We start from the raw sequence: 18619 nt of genomic DNA on the forward strand, positions 1-18619 counted from the left end.
CATTTAAAAGTCTAGGGACAAACAGCCAATAAATGAGCTTCCTCAACATCAAAATATTGATCTCTATGTTTTATGCTCCATATTAAATGTAGAGTGTCCAAGATCAACTGTTATTATTGACCAATGTGATGACCTCTCAGATGCACAAAGCTGGAGGTGAATCAATATGAGGCTTGAAAGGAAATTTCTTTCATTATTTTAATTGTTCATAATGCTTGTAAGTAACTGCTTCGCAGACTTCCTCTTTTTCTGTTGTAAAATTTGGTCAAGAGCACTTCCTGCTTATTCCAGCTCTAGCTCTAAGTTATCAATTGCCCAGATGAAGCCATTGTTTTACTGTTCCCTGATTTGGTTTCCTTGTATGTAAATCAATGCAGTAGCTGAGATGATCCTATCTTTGCTTCTGTGTTGTGTGGCATCATTAACATTTAACCTTATAATGGAGACAGATGGAGTACAGAATGATATTTAGGCAATTAAAAAAGAATTGACAGGATTAAGTGGCTCAATAATGTTTTTTTTATTTTAAGGATTTCTTTGTAATATCAAAAATATCATATATTAGTTTTTCACAGTAATAGTTTCAAAATCCATTGCTTGAGTACATTAGATACAAACAGCTATTATCATTTCAATGATGCTTTCTATTAAACTTTATTAAACAGAATAGCATCTTTATGGTGATCAGACATAAGTGAGATATATGCATGCAAAATCTAGGGGCAACACTTTATCTTGCCCATGAATTTGAATCTTTTGATCTAGATAAGAACAATGTGAATGGAAATTTTAAAGTCAATTCCTGGTTCATGGGAAGGTTCAAGAAACGGTAGCTATCAACATCCACAGAAGAAATAGAAGTAGATTCTAAGGAATCTTCAGCACACAGCACAGTTATCATTTCTTCTCTGTTGTGGAAAAAACACTAGACTACAAGTACCAAGATCTGAATATAATTCAGAAGTCTCAGACTTGTCACTAATGGGACATATGACCTTGGGCAAGTCACTCTCCTCTTTGAGTGTCAATTTTCAAAACCAAAGGAGCTGAATAAGAATAATATTCTTTGCATTTCCCCAAAACAATTCTTTCTGTATATGCCTGTCAAGAATTGAACTATAGATTCTAAGTAGTCAAATCCATTCTTGTCCAGATAAATGAGTATCGATCATGGTTCAAGTTTCTCAAACATGTTTATAGAATGAAGTGCAAACTTGCACTATTCTCAGAGAGTGATTTAACCACACCTACAAAGGGCACAATTGTAGAATTCTTTTATCTGATATTTCTATTTCTAAGAATGAATCCCATGGATAGTACACTTGCTGATATACAAAAGGGTATTTATACAGGTCATTCATAATAACATTGTATATGATAGACAAAGACTGGAAACAATCTATGTGTCCAGCAATAGGGGATTATTTAAATAATAGTTAATTTATAAAATAAAATATTATTCTCTGCAAAGAAGGTCCTTTGTGTAGATTTAAGAATAGATAATCAAGAAATGTTACAAAGTAACAACAATTTTTAAAATGTCAAAATGTATGTTAAGCATGCTACCATTGGTGTAAAAATATGTCCATAGATATGAGACAGAATACATCTATTAGCTAGTACACTCAAAAAACATCTTTAAAAGGATAAATATACAAGCTAATAATAGTGGTTGTGTATATTGAAGTTACAGAAATGAAAAGGATAGGGGAAAATACAGGAAAGAGACTCTTCCCTGTGTACTTGTAAAAATTTCTGATCTTCAAATTATGTGAATGTGTTATCCATTCAAAATTAAAGGATCAAAACAAAGAGTGCATGGTTTATTAAACCATATTCCTAGATGCTATTTGCCATAATCCTATAATACAGGAAGATCTTTAATGCTCATTTCAAAGATAAGCTTACCTCACTGTTAGTTTGGCTCATGTGTGAGACAATGCAAGGTTTAGAGGAGAAATGATTGGATTATGAAAACCTTAACAAAATCAGTGAATTAATCTCCTGATGGGATTAACATGGTAGTGGCTGAAAGTGGGTAGGGTGTGGCTGGAGGAGGTAGGTCACTGGGGACCTGCCTTTAGGATATACATTTTTGTATCTGGCAAATGGAATCTCTCTCTGCTTCCTGTGATCATCGTGTGAGTTGCTTCCCTCAACCATATTATTCTGCCATGTTGTTTTGCCTTACCTCAAGCCCCAAGGAATGGAGCCAGTTCTCTGAGGATTGAGATTTCTGAAACCATGAGCCCCTAAATGAACTTTTCATCCTCTACAATTGTGCTGACCTTTTAGTCATAGTAGTGAAAAATCTGACTAAAACAATCACTATATAAACCCATTCCAAGAAAAAAATAGATTTAATTCCAAGAAATTTAAAAGAATGACTCCATCAGGTATATCTTCTTTTATTTTGCTATTCTCAATCTCTTGATATGAAAAAAAATGTTTTCAGATAATGTAGGGTTTAAATGGTAGATAAAGATCATTTTTTTTCCTCCTACGCTAATATCTATCTTCAAAGTTTTACTCTACTTTTACATTGCAGTGTTACAAACTTTAAACTAGTAATGTAGGAGATGAATGTACTTCAAAAGTATCTCAAAAATCAAACAATTTTGAGTAATTGTCAAGAATTTTAAGAGAATACCCAGAGGACAGAATAGTGCACCCAAAGTCACAGAACAATACCACAATAACAAACAACTCCCAAGGTGAAAGAAATGATGTACATTTGTATATATAAATTTTGGTATTCTTTTCATGAATCCCACTATTTTTTCTTCACATTTGTATATATGCAGATTCTGGTCAGCTATGGCTGGGCAATAAATTACTCAAAAACATGATTTACATAGCAACCACCAATTTATTTATTTACTTTTTATGGTTTTGGGGGTCAGAAATCCTGAAAGGGTTTAACTGAAAGGCTTTGGTTTAGGGTCTCTCCTACAGTTGTCGTCAGTGGTGGTTAGCCAGCACTGGAACAGTGGGGAACTGGTGCAGCTAAGGGATGAATGGGCTTGTTTCTCCCCACATAGTTTCAGGGCCACACTAGGTGAGTGAGTCTCGTTTTACTCACAGCATGGCTGACTCAGAGCAATTTTACTTAAAAGAGAACTCACGGCTCCAAAAGCAAGTCTACCAGCAGTATTGTCTTTTATACCTCAGCCTTAGGAGTCACACAGCATCACTCCAGCCATATTCTATTGGATACAATTGTCACAAATATTCCCACTTTGTTTCACAGACCTCTACCTCTTAATGGGAGGAATGCCAAAGCATGTGAGGACATATTCTAAAATAGTCTTGATTCATGACTCCCCAGACACTTGGGATTGGGAGGATTGGGGTTTGAACATCTTTATCAGTTACCACTTACCAAGCCTGGTAGCAGGTAAATATGAAACCATAGAAAAATACTGATATGATTAGACCTATTACTGATCTGGAGTTCTCAGAGCGATTATCTTAATAAGTTAACTGCTGATTTAATAAAAATCAGAGTTAGACAAAGATTGGAATACGAGATTAGTATATTTATTCACTGTAAACACAATCTAATTTAGAGATTGTGGTGTAATTGTAGCTCCTAGATAGAATTGCCTGGCTCAGCACTAGTTTTGTGGCTTCTTTTGTCTTATAATCTGGCAGGAAGTAGTGGACAAAGGAAAGGTCAGGCATGGCTGTTAGAGAATCAGCACCATAACTCCCTGGAGCAGTAAGTATGATGCTACTTCCCCAAAGTGTCCACATCCACATTCAAGAAAGAAAAAAACAGCCTTCCTGTAACAAAACCCTTTCTTAAATCACTCAGGAAAGCGAGAAAACAGAAATGCAATTTGTACATTTAATCAACATTTCAAATGCAACACCTTGAAGAGGTATGGAAAATGAGGTGGCAGGCCCTTTTGTGCCTCATCAGAGTAAAGTGTGGCAAGACAAATGGAACCTGTTTTTGCTCATCTATTTCTGAAATCAATCAGTTGATAAATCAGCTCCTTTGTTTTGAAGCTATAACCACCACCTCGAGCTCCCCACCCCCCACCTCTATTTATCCTGGGAAATTAGTCTGAACTACATTGAAAAGGAGGGTAGAATAGAAGGTTTTCTTTGCAGGGGAATCAGGGGAGAGCCCATCTTGATTTCTAAAAGTGTAAATTGAAAAATGTGTGATTGGAATGCCAAATAAATATTGAAAGCAGTAGAACTATTTACATAGATTCAATCAGACTTACCCCTGGCAAAACAAATGCAGCAAAAACATTCTGTGAAAAAATATTAGCATAATGAATTTTAAAACAAATGAGAGAGCATATACAGGTTGCTCTCATCGTTTTCCATTTGAGAAGCTACTGTGTTACATTCAGACTGTTAATGAACAGTCAGACCAAGTGTAGAATCAATTACGTGTTGCTTTCATTCACTCCACTCTTGTATTCATAAGTATAATCGGTCCATCTAACAGACTGCATAATGATGCAGTGTCCTGTCAATCATATTCAAATTGCATGAATTTTAAGGAGAAAACCAATAGATGGAATTAAATTGATTTTCTTTTCTAGAGCTACAACCACAAAACCAAGTACTAAAGGTACTATTTGTAAATCTTATTGACCAATTTGTATGATAAGCGCCAGCAATCTATGACCCTGAAAGAGAATACTTGAAGTTCAGTTAACAGGAAATTGAATTACCACCTGATTGCATTACAAAATAAATGCTGCCTTTTCTTTATAAATAGGTCAATGTTTTCTTAAACATGTTTTTAAAGTTTGTTTTTATTATATTTCAAGAAACAATCAATTGTCCAGAGATGTTCCTTTTCAATCTGCAGCATACATCAGTTCAAATGTACTTCAACTATTGTCATGTTGCTTATTTCTAAGCGTAGATTATGCTCTCATACTTTTCTCAAGTTGCATAATAAATTCCTCTCCACATCCGTAAAGACTATAGTCATCCAACTTTTTGCATGAATTTGAAATAAATAAACTAGTGCTCACAATGTTATTTTCTAATCTTTGATTCTGTGAGTTGACCTTTTTCTTTTTTTTTTTTTTTACCTAGAAAGAGCCTTTGGTTTTCTTTTCTTAACTTCCATGATCCTATAGATGTCTATGCTTAAGGTTAAGTACACAACAGCTAAACAATATTTGCAACTGATAATGGCACACAGAATGCACTGTCAAAGTCTGAATGTATATACCCAGTTCAATTGGGGGGTTGATTCCATTTTTACTTGAGAATTTGATCATGTGACCATGTTTGGGGCATCTATGTGCTATAATGTTTTATGTGTCGACTTCATAGCTCTTGAGTTTTTTTAGCTCAAATTATAATACTATTTGATCAATTTCTATCCAAATGTCATCTTTTATATTAAAGAAAACAAAGAAAAAGGACAAATCTCATCTTTAAATTTTTATCAGCTATCTCTCTCTCTCCTGCCAAAGGTCTATTTAAAAATTTTTGTTAAAAAAAAAATTGACCTTGATGATGGACTATGTTCTGCTTCAAATTGGACCTCTACACAGAGCTATTTTTTTTTTGATAATATAGATTGAGATTTGTATAGAAGGGATATCCTATGGTCAACCACTTAAAGAGCCTTTGAGATTCTGCAGGGCTTGGGGGCCATCTGTATTACAATAGTGTTATTGCCAACAGAGAGGGGTCTCAGAGGGACTGTGGGAAGCTGAATTCTCTGTAAAATTCCAACATTTGGCGTCATTTTAGAATGAACTCAAAGAGAACACATCCTAGAAGGAAGTGAGTCAAATGCCTGGCATTTGTAATGCTTCAATAGAAGGGGTGAGAGAAGTTGGAGGTTCAAGCAGACAATATGACTTTTTCAAGGCAGATGATAATAAGGTCTTTGTTCTAGTTCAAGAGATGGCAGCAACTTGGTCCTTTTCAGAAGATGAGAAACCAGTACTTTAAAATTCCAGGACAAAATAAGCTTTGAAAAATTCTGTGTGGTGTATAAAAATGAACGAATGTTAGTTCCCACTCTGAGAGGAATTAATTAATGCAGAATGTGGGCTAGAACCGAAGTGTGCGGAGGGGTTAATGTCAGGTCACAGGCTGGTGCCAAGGTTGCGTGTGCTTGCTTGTCATCAGCCTTCCTGTACAGCTCCCTCAACACCACAAGCCTCCACAGGAAGGATTCTCCAACCATCACTCACATAGTCATTAATTCGGCTCTTTATTCAGCACTTACTGAGAATCCACTATGTGCCAGATTCATAAGGTGGTCAATTGTTCCATTTGTTCTCACCATGTGGGTCATTTACTTTTCTGACTCCAGAACATTCCTGATATCTGAAGACAACCCCACTCTCATTTTTTCACTCTGAAAACCCTATCCATTCAGAGACCTAAGGGGAGATTAGCTTCTTGGAAAATGGGTTATATGAACCCTTTTATAAGAACTAATTTTGAATGCATTTTTCCTTCTTTGGTGTTCAATATCTCTTATGTTTGACCATTATTAATACGACTTTTAATATTTTTGATGAGATTTCACTGGTTTGAGGTCTCTAATAATATGACATTCTGCCTGATGAGGCAAGGCATTTCCTGTCATTGGAGGCAACCAAATATGACTACATATGCTCTGAGAGCCTTTCTAATCCTGAGATGTGATGATTCTGTGATTCCTATCTTCCTGTAGTGACACCATGCTCCTGCTGCAGAGTACATGACAGATCTATGTCTGTGTCTCCCATAAAACCAAGAACTCTATGGGAACAGTTACTTAGTGGATAATTAGTAAACTTGTGGATGATTAAGTAAAAGTTGGTCCAATTATAATCAATCTAATCAGAGGTGAGGTACTTAATTACAGAAAACAATGAGGTAGAATAGATAGTCTAGACTGGGCAAGGAAAGGAATCTCACCCTACTGGTTCAGATCATTCAACACAAACTTTATGGACTTGAGAAGCTGTTTCTCAACAGAAAGACTCAACCTAATCAAAGATTTCCTAACAACTGCACCACACATGATATATATCTATATATAAAATCTCCAACACTATCATGCTCTTATCATGCTCTCTAACAAAAGCTGATATTCTTTCTAAAGATTTCTCAACAGGAAAAAAAAATGTGGTGACTCCTTTGTTTTGAAAGAGATAATTAAATAAGTGCATTTCTAAATGTGTCATTTCCTTCATCTGCATATGGCTCATTTTAGAATAAATCTGCTTTGTTTTATAGATTGGTTTTGCCTCTCAAATCACAAAATGGAATATGACAGACTTTGTACATATCTTCTCAAAGAATTAATGGGATCATTATTCACAATTTTTTTTAGAAGTGACATTTGGAAATAATGAGACTACCTCTCCATCAAAATAAACCGGATTCTATTTCTTTCTGAGATTGCTGCATTCGTGGACAGCTCTGTTCCATACATTTATACCTGTACTCTCATTTGGTTCCATTTTACAGTTCCACACCAAGACCTCCTCTCATTTTCTTCAGGAACACTTGTATTTAGAAAAGACTAATAAGAAGGCAGAAATACTTAGAGATTTAGATTGAGAGAGCCTCTAATAGAAAGAATATGTGGAAATTTCTACACTATGAAGTTGCATTATTCATGAATTTGACTTATAGAAATTCATCACTATGAATAAGCTATGTATGAAGTGAGAATGATAAAATATTTAAGTAATTATGGCAATTTCATTATACACTTTCACAAGTTTGCTTGAGCAGGAGCAGGAACAGGAGCAGGTTGGATTATGCTGCTAGGCTCCAGGACATCAGTCTGCATCCCCAGCTACTTTTCAAAGATGATAAACTTATTGTGCACTAAAGTGGTTTTCAAATTTTCTGCTCACCCTTTTGAGAACTGCTACCTTAGAGTTTTGCATTGTGTAGTTCTAACACTTAAGTATGAATATTTATTTTTTGAACACAAAATGGACACCATTAACTTACTTTAACTTGGTTCCTAAATTTGAAGAAACAGTGATCCTTTTAACTCTGTAGGGAAAACCAGATGTGCTGGATTTGTTAAGAAATGGTATTTCCTAATTATTGTTAGTGGAGACTATGATACTATGACAATATTTTTTACAATTTACATCCAGACAGGCAGTCACTCCTGATGGTTTTGTACCAGCTGCTTTCAGGATTTGTGATCATATTAGAGATATTTACGACTAATTACTTTGTGATTTATGTAGGAAACCTAATATGCCAAGTATCTGACAATTAAAATCCTGCTTTTATTGCTAGAGGTCCACATCTGTGGTTGACCTCCATTTGTGGTTAAAAAAAAATAAAGATCTGTGCAACTTTTTAAAAAATAGTCGTTATCTAGTATCATCTAGTATCACTTTTATATAGATTAAGGTATTTTTACAAGAAATTTTAACTCAATGCAATTGATATTTTATGCTCAATTTTCAGAAACTAGAGCAATTTCTCTTTCCTCTTCTGTGAGACGGTAATCAGAACACTTCTACCCTCCAAACCACTTGAGAATTTAGAAGCACTTCTTACACTGTTTTCAAGGTCTCAAGGAAGAAAGTCCAAGATGGCTCCAGTAGGGAGAAAAGGGTGGGAGCAGGTTTTAAGCAAAAATTCTGTAAGACATCCTAGAGTAAGGACAAGAGGGATCTTTAGGATCATGAACTCCCAAACAACATCAACAACGCTTTACCACCTTGTGCTTCTTTGCAGAATAAGTTGGACACCACTAAAGGGAAAGAGACCAACCAGTATTAAACCAGAGCAGCAGGAATGAAAAGGGAGGCCAGAAATTCAAGAATCTTAAGGGATAGCTGCCATTCTTTGATAATTTTAGGACGGGTAGTAAAAGAGAGAATGACAAGTCAAAATTGACTCTAAAGGAACTTTATTCTGGGAGGCTGAGGGAATTATAGAATTAGGGAAATAGAGTGATAATTGGAATATAAATTATTGTAGTGATTCTCAGGTCTTCTCAGAGCCTACCCTCAACATTAAAGTGAAATGCAGAGGGGACAAGAGCAGGAGAAGAACTCATTTTCCAGCACAGAGACACATTTTCTTTTAAAAAATTTTTCCCTTTCTCTGCCTTTGTTGGGCCTGACGTGGAATCTCTTGGCGGAAGAGGATACATCACTGAGTGTTTCAAACATGATTCATTATGAGTCTAAGATTTAAAGAAGTCAACATGTGCCTCTGCAAGATTATTTAGTAGAAATTGTTAATGTAAAACCACTCAAACAAAACCAAAAGACCTTTCACAATAATTCAGATGCCAAGAATGAACGTTTGGATGGAAGCTTTGGAAATGAAGTAATGCATATCAGGCTTTAAAAAGAAATACCTGGAAATAAATAAATAAGATATGGTGACTCACCAGTTCTCTAGTAACACAGTGTTTTGTATGCAAATGATATGTAAAGTCTCATTTTTAATTAGAAATGGGTTTGTAGTTGAGATAATATGATAATAAGCCTGGAGGGCGGTATGATGAAAGAAATTAGTGGAATTAAAGAAAAGGGAGATTTGGTCTGAGTAGAAAAATAATTATGTCACAGAGCAGTATCTAGAGATATCAGGAAAACATGGTCAACCGAATGTATAATTATAGTTATACAGCATGATTTCAGGAAAGGACAAGAAAACAAGTCATATGCTATGGCATATCCCACTTACAAACTGAATGAAATTGGACAAATTATTTTTGCTCAATTCTAGAAACCGAATAATACTACCTTATCAAGTTTGTATAGGGAATAAATTGTGTACTATATATGAAAGCACCAAGCATAATGGCATGTGGGATGTGATAAACACTGATTTATCATTTGTGTTTGTACATCATTATATTTACAATGTGCTAATTGAGATAGTAATAGGACCCTCTATATTTTAATCAATATTCTATCATCACACCCTCAAAATTCAGGATTATACACATAAGTTATGCCCTAATTTACATTTTACCAGTCTATTTACTTCTGCTACCTCTTGGATCCCCGGTCTATTTTCTGAATGTTATTTTTCTGATATACTGATTTTGGTTTCAAGATTATGTTTTCTATCAGAATTTTGAATATTTTGCTTCATTCCCTTATAGACTGAGAAAAAGTTTGATTTTTGTGCCTCCATAGGTAAGCTAGATTTTCCTTTACCTCTCGAAAAGTTTTGAGAACTTCTTATTTATCGTTGGAATTCTGAACAAAGTGTCTAGGTTTTTCCAGGAGAGTAATTGTCTGGATGTAGTTCATACCCTAGAGGTCCATGTGGTAAAAGCTTGGTGGCCACTGGGGCAGCATTGCCCTGGTGGAACCTTGAAAAGATGGGGCCTAGGAGGAGGTATCTAGGCCATGGGGTCTCCATCCTCATGAATTGATTAAGATGTTTTTCCAGAGTGGGTCAGGTCTGGTAGGAGTAGATTAGTTCTTGAGGGATCTGACGGTTATCAAAATTAATCCTGGCTGCTTTCGGATCTCTTGCTTCCTTGCTCATACATGCATTCTTCCTCTACAGGCAATTTCACTTTCTGCTTCTTTGCCATATTGTGTGTGACTCCGCCATGAGTTTCTTGCCAGAATGCCAGTGTCAAGCGGTTTAGACCCTTCAACATCAAAACCATGAGCCAAGTAAACCTCTTCCCTCATACATTACCCAAAGTCAGGTACTACATTTAGCAGCACACAATGGACAAAGATGCCCTTCTAGTTGTGAAGTTATTACTGCGCTTTCATTTTCTCCATTCTTTCTAGAACTTTTAATTGATGAGTTTATATGTCTTGGAGTTAATTCTCTATTTTTCTCTCAAATATTTTATCTGCTATACATTTTGCAATATTTCCTTGACTTATACATATTTTATGCACAAATCGTTTCTCTGTCAACCCTTTTACTGGATATGAATCCGTTAGTCATCTAGGCTAAGACTAAGTAACAGCTAGCTCTAAGGGGATTTGAATTCAATGAATGTACAGTTCGAAACATTTTTTTCTGAGACTTTTATATATAACCTTCTAAAAATTTTATGTATTTTATCAGGTTTTATCTGTAATGCAAATAATCAATCCCTTGGCAGAGTAGCTCAAATAAAGAAAAAATAAATAAATAAGAAAAAGCATTAGTAGAATAATTGCTCACTGAATTATGCAAATAGATGTTTTAACAAGAAATGCATTCCTCATGTAGCTAACAACTGAATTATAAAAATTGCTAAGATCCTCACAGATTATTTTAATGTTGAATGATATGAATTCATTTTTCAGTAATGAGCAAAAGCATGTGATACCCGCTGAAATTACATGTAGACAAAACACAGGGATACAAGGAATATTTTCAATATTTTCATGACTCAGAATATATCCATACACATCATTAACATAGTGTTTTTGTAATGTTTTTTATTTACCAATGGAATTTTTATTTTATTTATTTATTTATATATATCCAACTCAGCACCTCACACATGCCAGATAAGCATGCTACCACTGAGCATAACTCCATCCCTACATAGTACTTCTTTTAGAACTGATGACAACATGGCTCCGAGTCACACTTATTTTAATGCTCCATTTTTATAAAAAAAACTACAACCTTAAATAAACATGTACTTACACGTTTATCGGAAGATTAGAGTTCAATTCTGAGGATTTGTTTTTAGATACCTAATTTATGCATTAATTACAAATGCTTAAATTGCATAAAGTAAAAGGGATATTTAGTTTCACCCCAAACATTAGATTTAAATGCTTTATTACAAATGTAGCTGCCAGGAAAATTAGAAACAAATCAAGCAGCTGAGTTATTTTCCAAAGCATTCTTTCTGTGTAGCATTTTGAATACATTGAAGACAATATCAATAACACATTTTGATAGAATTTTAATAGTTTAGCTGTTTATTCCATTCTGAAGGACCGGTAGTTAGGAAAATGCCAGTAGTACTAATATAACAACTGAATTGCAAGAGTATTTTGACACTGCTATAGAATAAAGATCCTAAAGAACAACAAAATTAACCTTTCTATGTAGAATTGTCACAGACAATATTATCAGCAGAATTACATGAAAGTTTCCATAAGACTGAACCAGAATGCTTTGTTTTTTTTTCTTGCCTTTTAATGTTCTTATTATGGAAAAAGAATGTTATAAAGAAGACACAAAAACAATTAATAGAATTTCATGAAGAAAATCATGGTCCCTTTCCAGTGTATCCCCTGGACCTAAGAATGTAACCATGCACTAAATATCCATGGAGGGTTCTTAGAGTCCTCACTTAGCTCTTTGGCCCTGAGAGTGCCAAAGCCCAGCAGTTGAAGGAATCACGTGGCAGCCTTCTTCTACATGACTCAAGACACCACTGTCCTGGTCATGACCGCAGAAGAATGAAGTCATATTTGCTCCTGGTTTGGAAATGTTATCATGCAGACAATCTGTATAGACTGCTTTAGATGGAAAGGAAGAACTGGAGAAAGCAAAGAGGCTAGAGGAGAAATAAGAAGTTTCTCCCGTTAGAAAAGAAAATTGTCCTTGGAATTCTCTTGTGATAGCAAGACAATCTTCCTTCACAGAATATGGTTCATTGTTATGCAACTTCTGAGAAAAATTTGCTTTCTAACATAAAATCGCAGTGAAAACTTTGGGACTCACCAAAGGTATAGCCCCTCTCATGTATTGTTTGCTTTTCCAGATATCTTTCACATTCTTCCTTATGACATGCCCATGACAACGTGTATGTGTGCCTTCACTCAAGAAATCAGGCTCAGAACCAAATGAACCCACTCTGCATCTAGTTACATATCCCAGTTCCTCCAAGGTCAAGGCTATCTATTGCCTTTAGGGATTTGGCTTTCTACAAGTCTCCCTACACCCACTGAGAAATCAATGTGTGTCAGAGCTCTTGACTAAAAAAGAAAAGATTTCTTAAGGCATTTCTTAGACCTCCCTCTAACCAACACAAGGAGAAAAAAAATGTCCCTTTTTTAAAAGAGTTAAGTAATGCTTTTGGAACAAGATTGACTCTCTGAACTGAGTAATTTAAGTCCAGGGAAGAAAATATAACTGTCCATGTAACAACCAGAGTGCCTGATATGCTAAGTCTAACAACTTGAAGATCTCAAATAGGAATTTGAGCTGCTCTCTGGAAATCTTGAACCTTCTTACATCAGAGTGATCAGTTTCCCAAATTCTTGACTTCCCAACAAGGAGTTATTAAGCATATCCTGTCAGATGTTCACTAATTCCTATGGTAGCTATGTAGATTGAACTAAACTTTCTTTTGGCCACTACCTTTTTTGTAATCTTACTTAATCCTAAATTTCTGCTATATTCCCCATCACTTTCTCCTTTTGTATTTACTAAGAAGTCTGGATCGATAGCTTCATATGTGAGTGTAGTCAGAAGCATCTGTAAGACTTGATGAAAGAGGTTACTCAGTCACTTCCCAGGGTTTCTTATTCAGTAGGTCTGGGACTTGGTGGGAGTGGGGTGAAACAAAGAATCTGCATTTCTAACAAGTTCCCAAGTGATGCTGATGCTATTAGTCTAGAACTATGTGTTGAAACTAGTGTAGACCAACAGTGATAGCTGAACCTCTTACCAAAATTTTACCCATAACCAGATATTTCAGAGCTTTTTTTTTTTTTTTTTTTTTTTTTTAACTTTTGGGATGAATTTTTATTTGGGCTTCTCACAGTGGTTAGAGCCACTCTGTCTTCAGAACAATCACAGCACAGGAAATGCGTCACTGAGACTGCCCAGAAAAATCTGACCAGCTGAATCTTATTGCTTAAAATACACATATTCACAATAACTGACAAATGGTGATGTGCCTCACACAGGAATGTGTTAGCATTTGCAAATCTTCCGACTATAGCACCAAACCCTCCACCAATCCTTTCCTTCTCATTCATCTGGAAAACCAGACTCAACCTAGTCTCTCTGACCCCCTGACTATTCCTTCAGTTCCCTGTCTCCTTCTCTGAGCAGGAAGCCTCCAGCAGCCGTGGCCAACTGCGGCTTACTAGTTAAGTCCAGCTTGGCCACTGTGCTTCTTCTCAGGCCTTCAGGATAAGATGCTTCAGTGAAGCCAACAGTCAACACTCAGACCAGCTCCCCGCTGGGGAAAGAAACCTAGAGGGTCAGATTCATCCATTTGATCAGTTAAATGCAGAAGGATTCATTTTGGTAAAACTTGTTCTCCTTGGAGACACTTCAGTGAGTTGTCTGTGATATCGAAAGGAAGGTGGAAGGTAGGCATCTGAGGGCTGCTGTGCTGTGGCACCCCTCTGGCCACACGCCAGTCCGCCTGTGTCCACTGAACTCAGCAAAGGAAGGACTGTGCTGTGGCACCGTGAGTCTGCCAAAGCCTCCTGGCAATTCTGGGCAGGCTGATGTCTGGGCCACGGCAAGGCCAAGCTTGTCACTGAAGAGCCAATCAAGCTTCTGTCTGAATTCCACTTTTGCCTTCTGTCCCAAGTGGTTGTGGACACCCTCTGGGGACTGAGACCGAAGGCAAGGAGTAGCGGAGGGAGGCAGACAGGTTCAGAGCGCACTTCCATTAACAGGGACAGAACACAGGCCTCTGAGCGTCCACGGAGCAATGTGCAAATTGCAGTGATGAGCAGAGTGGAACCTCTACCTTGAGCGCAGTATCTCAGGCAAACACAGGGGGGCGCCGTCGACAATGCTGCCAAATACACTCGCGTACACAGTCAGACGTTTTGTTCGGTAAACAGTAAATGCATAAAATAAATTACCTTGAGAGGGCCATGTTTGCTTCAGACGTGTGGTTAACGTGAGCAGGTTGGCTGCCATTCAAAGTATCTTCACAGGAACACGGGGTGTGGGGCTCACACACAAGAGAGACACACACACACTACAGATCATTCAAAGTCATCGTCTACAGACTTCACTTTGTTCGACATGAATTTTGGTTCTGTGGAATCCAAACAGACACTCATTCACCTCACAGCCTTGGATTTGTATATATATATATATATATATATATATATATATATATATATATATATATATATATATATTTTTTTTTTTTTTTCCTTTTTTACTGTAACATCAATGCCTAGCCTGAATATCATTATTCAAAAGTGGGAGAAGAACCAAACTTTTCATATGAACAGGGATGGATGGGGAATGTTAGTTTCAGCTGATTGCTCTCTCCTGTCAGAGTTTTCCTATCAAAGCTCAACTGGTTGTCCAAAACCAGACGACAGTAATAAGGATCCTGTGGTCCTTCTGGAGGCTGCCTCCACCCTCCCACCTGGGCCACCAAAACTCCTTACATAGGTTACAGAAAAGTGAGTCACCCGACCCCAATGGGCTAGGGACAGGACAGAGCATGAGAACCACAGATAACCAAGGGATTTCTTCCAAGTGGTCAGTTTAAAACAAACAAACACACAACAACAAGAGACTTATTCAGAATCAAAGAAAAAATACTGTGTGAGAACCAGACTACGGGGCTGCCTTTCCCAGGACCCACAGCTTCCTCAGACCCTCTGTTCATAAGAGTACAAGGAGATACAAAGTCCTGCAGACCATGTGCTAGGGATGGACAAGGACACTGGTCACCTGTGGGCACAGACCAAACGGCAGAGATGCAGGAAGCTGCACTTCTCTCCACTCCCAGATTTAGGGCCTACTGCTCAGAGCTAACCCACTCCAAGCCCACACACAAACATCTTCCTCTGGCTCAACTGCAGCCACGTTCGTGGTAGGCCAACCTGGGAAAGCACAAACTTCCCTTGTCCAGAAGAGAATTCCTACAAGTCCACTGGTAAGGTTCTTGTTTCTAGCTGGCTTTTGTTGTTTGTTAAAAAAAAAAAAAACAAAGAAAAGGCAGTCTACTCTTCCACACCTGAGACTGCTGGGAAGGAAGGGGCCCCTCCAGGATGCACAGTGGTACATTTTCTTGTCACCTGGAATTTGAGAGATCAACAAGCCTCCTACCAACCTGTCCACCAGCTCTCATCCTCCCACAGAATCAGCTCAACTCCGGCTGTGCAGACATTGGCAGCCACAGCTGACAATCCCTAGGCCTCTGTGGCTTCCTTCTTCAACCAGGGCTAAGAAGGGTTGCTTCTGCTGAACTGAGACACAACAAAGTTCTCTTAAACTAAAACCAGAGCATAAATCCACTACATCACCAAGAATCATCACAGGACACAGTCCCAGTCCCCTTCTTTGGGGGCTTTAAAACATATCTCTCTGACCAAAGCAGGTAGGTGAGATATGACTTGAAAGTGGGGGAAGAAGGGGATGAGGTGGGGATGAGGAATGAGTCATGGAACCAACTTCTCAGCCCTCCACAATACTGTGCTTTTGTGAGGGAGAGGCACCCACACCCCAAACTGTACTTGGAGATGTAGGAAAAAGCAGGAGAGGAGAAGGGAAAAAAAAAGTGGCTGTACCACTTCCTCTGAAAGTCACTTAATGCTTCTCTCTTGAGTCTCCCTTACCCTGGTTGCTTTGCCAAGTTTCCGGGCACAGGCAGGGCCTACTCTAGCTGGGGGAGCTGCTGCTCTGGGAGTTTGGCGAGTCCTGCTCATTGATGGTGTTGAGCAGCAGGCACGCAGGCGGCCGAGGCAGGTGGGAATGTCCAGGCTCTCGAGCCTGCTCCTCAGAGGGCTGGCAGAGCCCTTCCTCCTCATCACCAGGAGGCCTCACGTGGCAGCTGTCACAGAAGTCCAGGGGCCCATCCAGAGCATCATCAGTGAGTGTGGTGAACTCTTTGAGGTCATCGTCATGAAGGCCCCGGTTGCACACACACACCTCAATGCCTGAGTCACCTGTGAAGCGGCGATGTCTGCCAGGTGTCTTGTCTTTGCTATCGGGGAGCACACTGCCATGCTCAGAGCTGGAATCTTTCAGTAGCTCCTCCTTACATTCTGAATCCTTGTCCAGGAAGGCCGCTGGGTCCAGCTCCCCTAGGCCGGCCACTGAGCCACTGGGCTCCATTCCGGGGACTTTGGTGGCTGCTCGGTCAGCTGGCACGTCAGAGGGCTCAGGATCAGCAATGCTTGGGGGTCTTGTGCTGCTTCTGCTGGGCACAGACAAGGGGCTGCTCTGTGCCCCCTGGGAGCCCCTGGTAGGATCAGCACCCGGAGGGCTGCCACCTGCAGGGCCACACTGAGGAGGCAGCTGCTGCTGCTGCTGTAGCTGGAAGGCACTGTACGGCGGGGGAGGAGTTGGAGGTCGGTTCACCACTTCCTCATAAGGAGGTAGTAAATAGTTTGGCAAAAACCTGAAATAAAATGGCAGCGCTGAGTAATTGTGGGCTTCCCGGTAGGCAATCAGGTTGATTTCATGTTGCCGCTGCTGGGCCTGAAGGCGGTGCTTGGCTCAGCGGTGGTGGCAGACACAGCAGCAGCTCAGGATGATGATGATGGTCCACACTAGCCAGAACCACCAGAGTTCATAGTAGTAGTTGCAGCACTGAGACTGTCCACAGCAGTGTCCTGTGTCACAGATGTAGCTTTGATTGTTGGTACCCACACAGGCTTCCTTATCCTGCGGGGGTTCAGCCCTGACTGACAGGGGGCTGGGCAGCGCCTGGAGGAGCAGGAGCGCCATGCCTCCCAGGAGCCTTCTCTCCATCCTCCTCCTGCTCCTGCTCCTCCGCCAGGGCGCCGCCACCTCCCTCCTCCTCCCTCTCTTCTTCCCTCTTCTTCCTTCTTCCCTTCTTTTCCTGTTTCCTTCAGAGCTTTTTTGGCACCCAAGATTCTGACCTTGTTTTTGTCCACTGGGTTCTCATACCATCTACACGCCAGGTAGGATCTTTGACTTACATATTGTATTAATAGGCTTGATCTTTTGACTGATGGAGCCTCCCTTGGCCAGTTGTACTCTGTTGTCAAACACACTAATTCTAATCTATGCTTTTAAATGTTTCATGTGAAAGTAAAACTTGATCAAAGCAAAAGCTAACAAATCTCTAGTTTTTATAAATTTAGCAAAGAGCCATAAAGATAAGCATATTTGGGATAAATATTGCAATAGGAAAAGCTCATTCTGAATTAAATGTCAGAAGAACATGAGTGACACTAATTGAGAGATTGGATGAAATAATTTAAATTGAGATCAGAATTGTGAGAAATTATCAGTGCTAAGTGTGAGAAAAAACAATCTGAAGAAAGAATGCTCCAAAGCTAAGCCAAAGAACAAGAGGGCCCATGTCGGAAAAGCTAATGTGATGCAAAATAGATTTAAAGAAGGTCAAAGAAGGAATTCAGAAATGTTGGAAAGAAGATATACCAATAGCCAATAGGTACATGATAATGTACTCAATGTCCTTTGTCATTAGGGAAATGCAAAATAAAACCACAATGAGACAACACTCCTTATCTACTGGGATGGCTGTAACCAAAAGGCAATAATAACAAGTATTGGTGGGGATGTGGATTTACTACAGTTCTCATTCATGGGTGGCTATGGTTGAAATGCAAACAGCACTTTGGGAAACAGTTTGTTTCTCCAAATGTTAAACAGAGTTACTAGATGACCCAGCAATTCCACTAGGTATCTCTCTCTCTAAAAAAAAAAAAAAAAAAAAAAAAGACAACATATGAACACACACACACAAAAAAAAAACCTAAACTGAACACAGATATTCAGAGATGTTTTA

General features: G+C 38.6%; 1 protein-coding gene and 1 pseudogene across 1 annotated transcript in view; both read right to left on the reverse strand.

Moving 5' to 3' along the window:
* The window catches only part of Macrod2 (mono-ADP ribosylhydrolase 2), a 1899209-nt gene that overhangs the window by 763330 nt on the left and 1117260 nt on the right, over positions 1 to 18619 (reverse strand). The gene's annotated exons all lie outside the window — the stretch shown is intronic.
* LOC143394326 (WW domain binding protein 1-like pseudogene) lies at positions 16451 to 17661 on the reverse strand (annotated as a pseudogene).

This window comes from Callospermophilus lateralis, chromosome 3, assembly GCF_048772815.1.
Source record: "Callospermophilus lateralis isolate mCalLat2 chromosome 3, mCalLat2.hap1, whole genome shotgun sequence".
NCBI lineage: Eukaryota > Metazoa > Chordata > Mammalia > Rodentia > Sciuridae > Callospermophilus > Callospermophilus lateralis.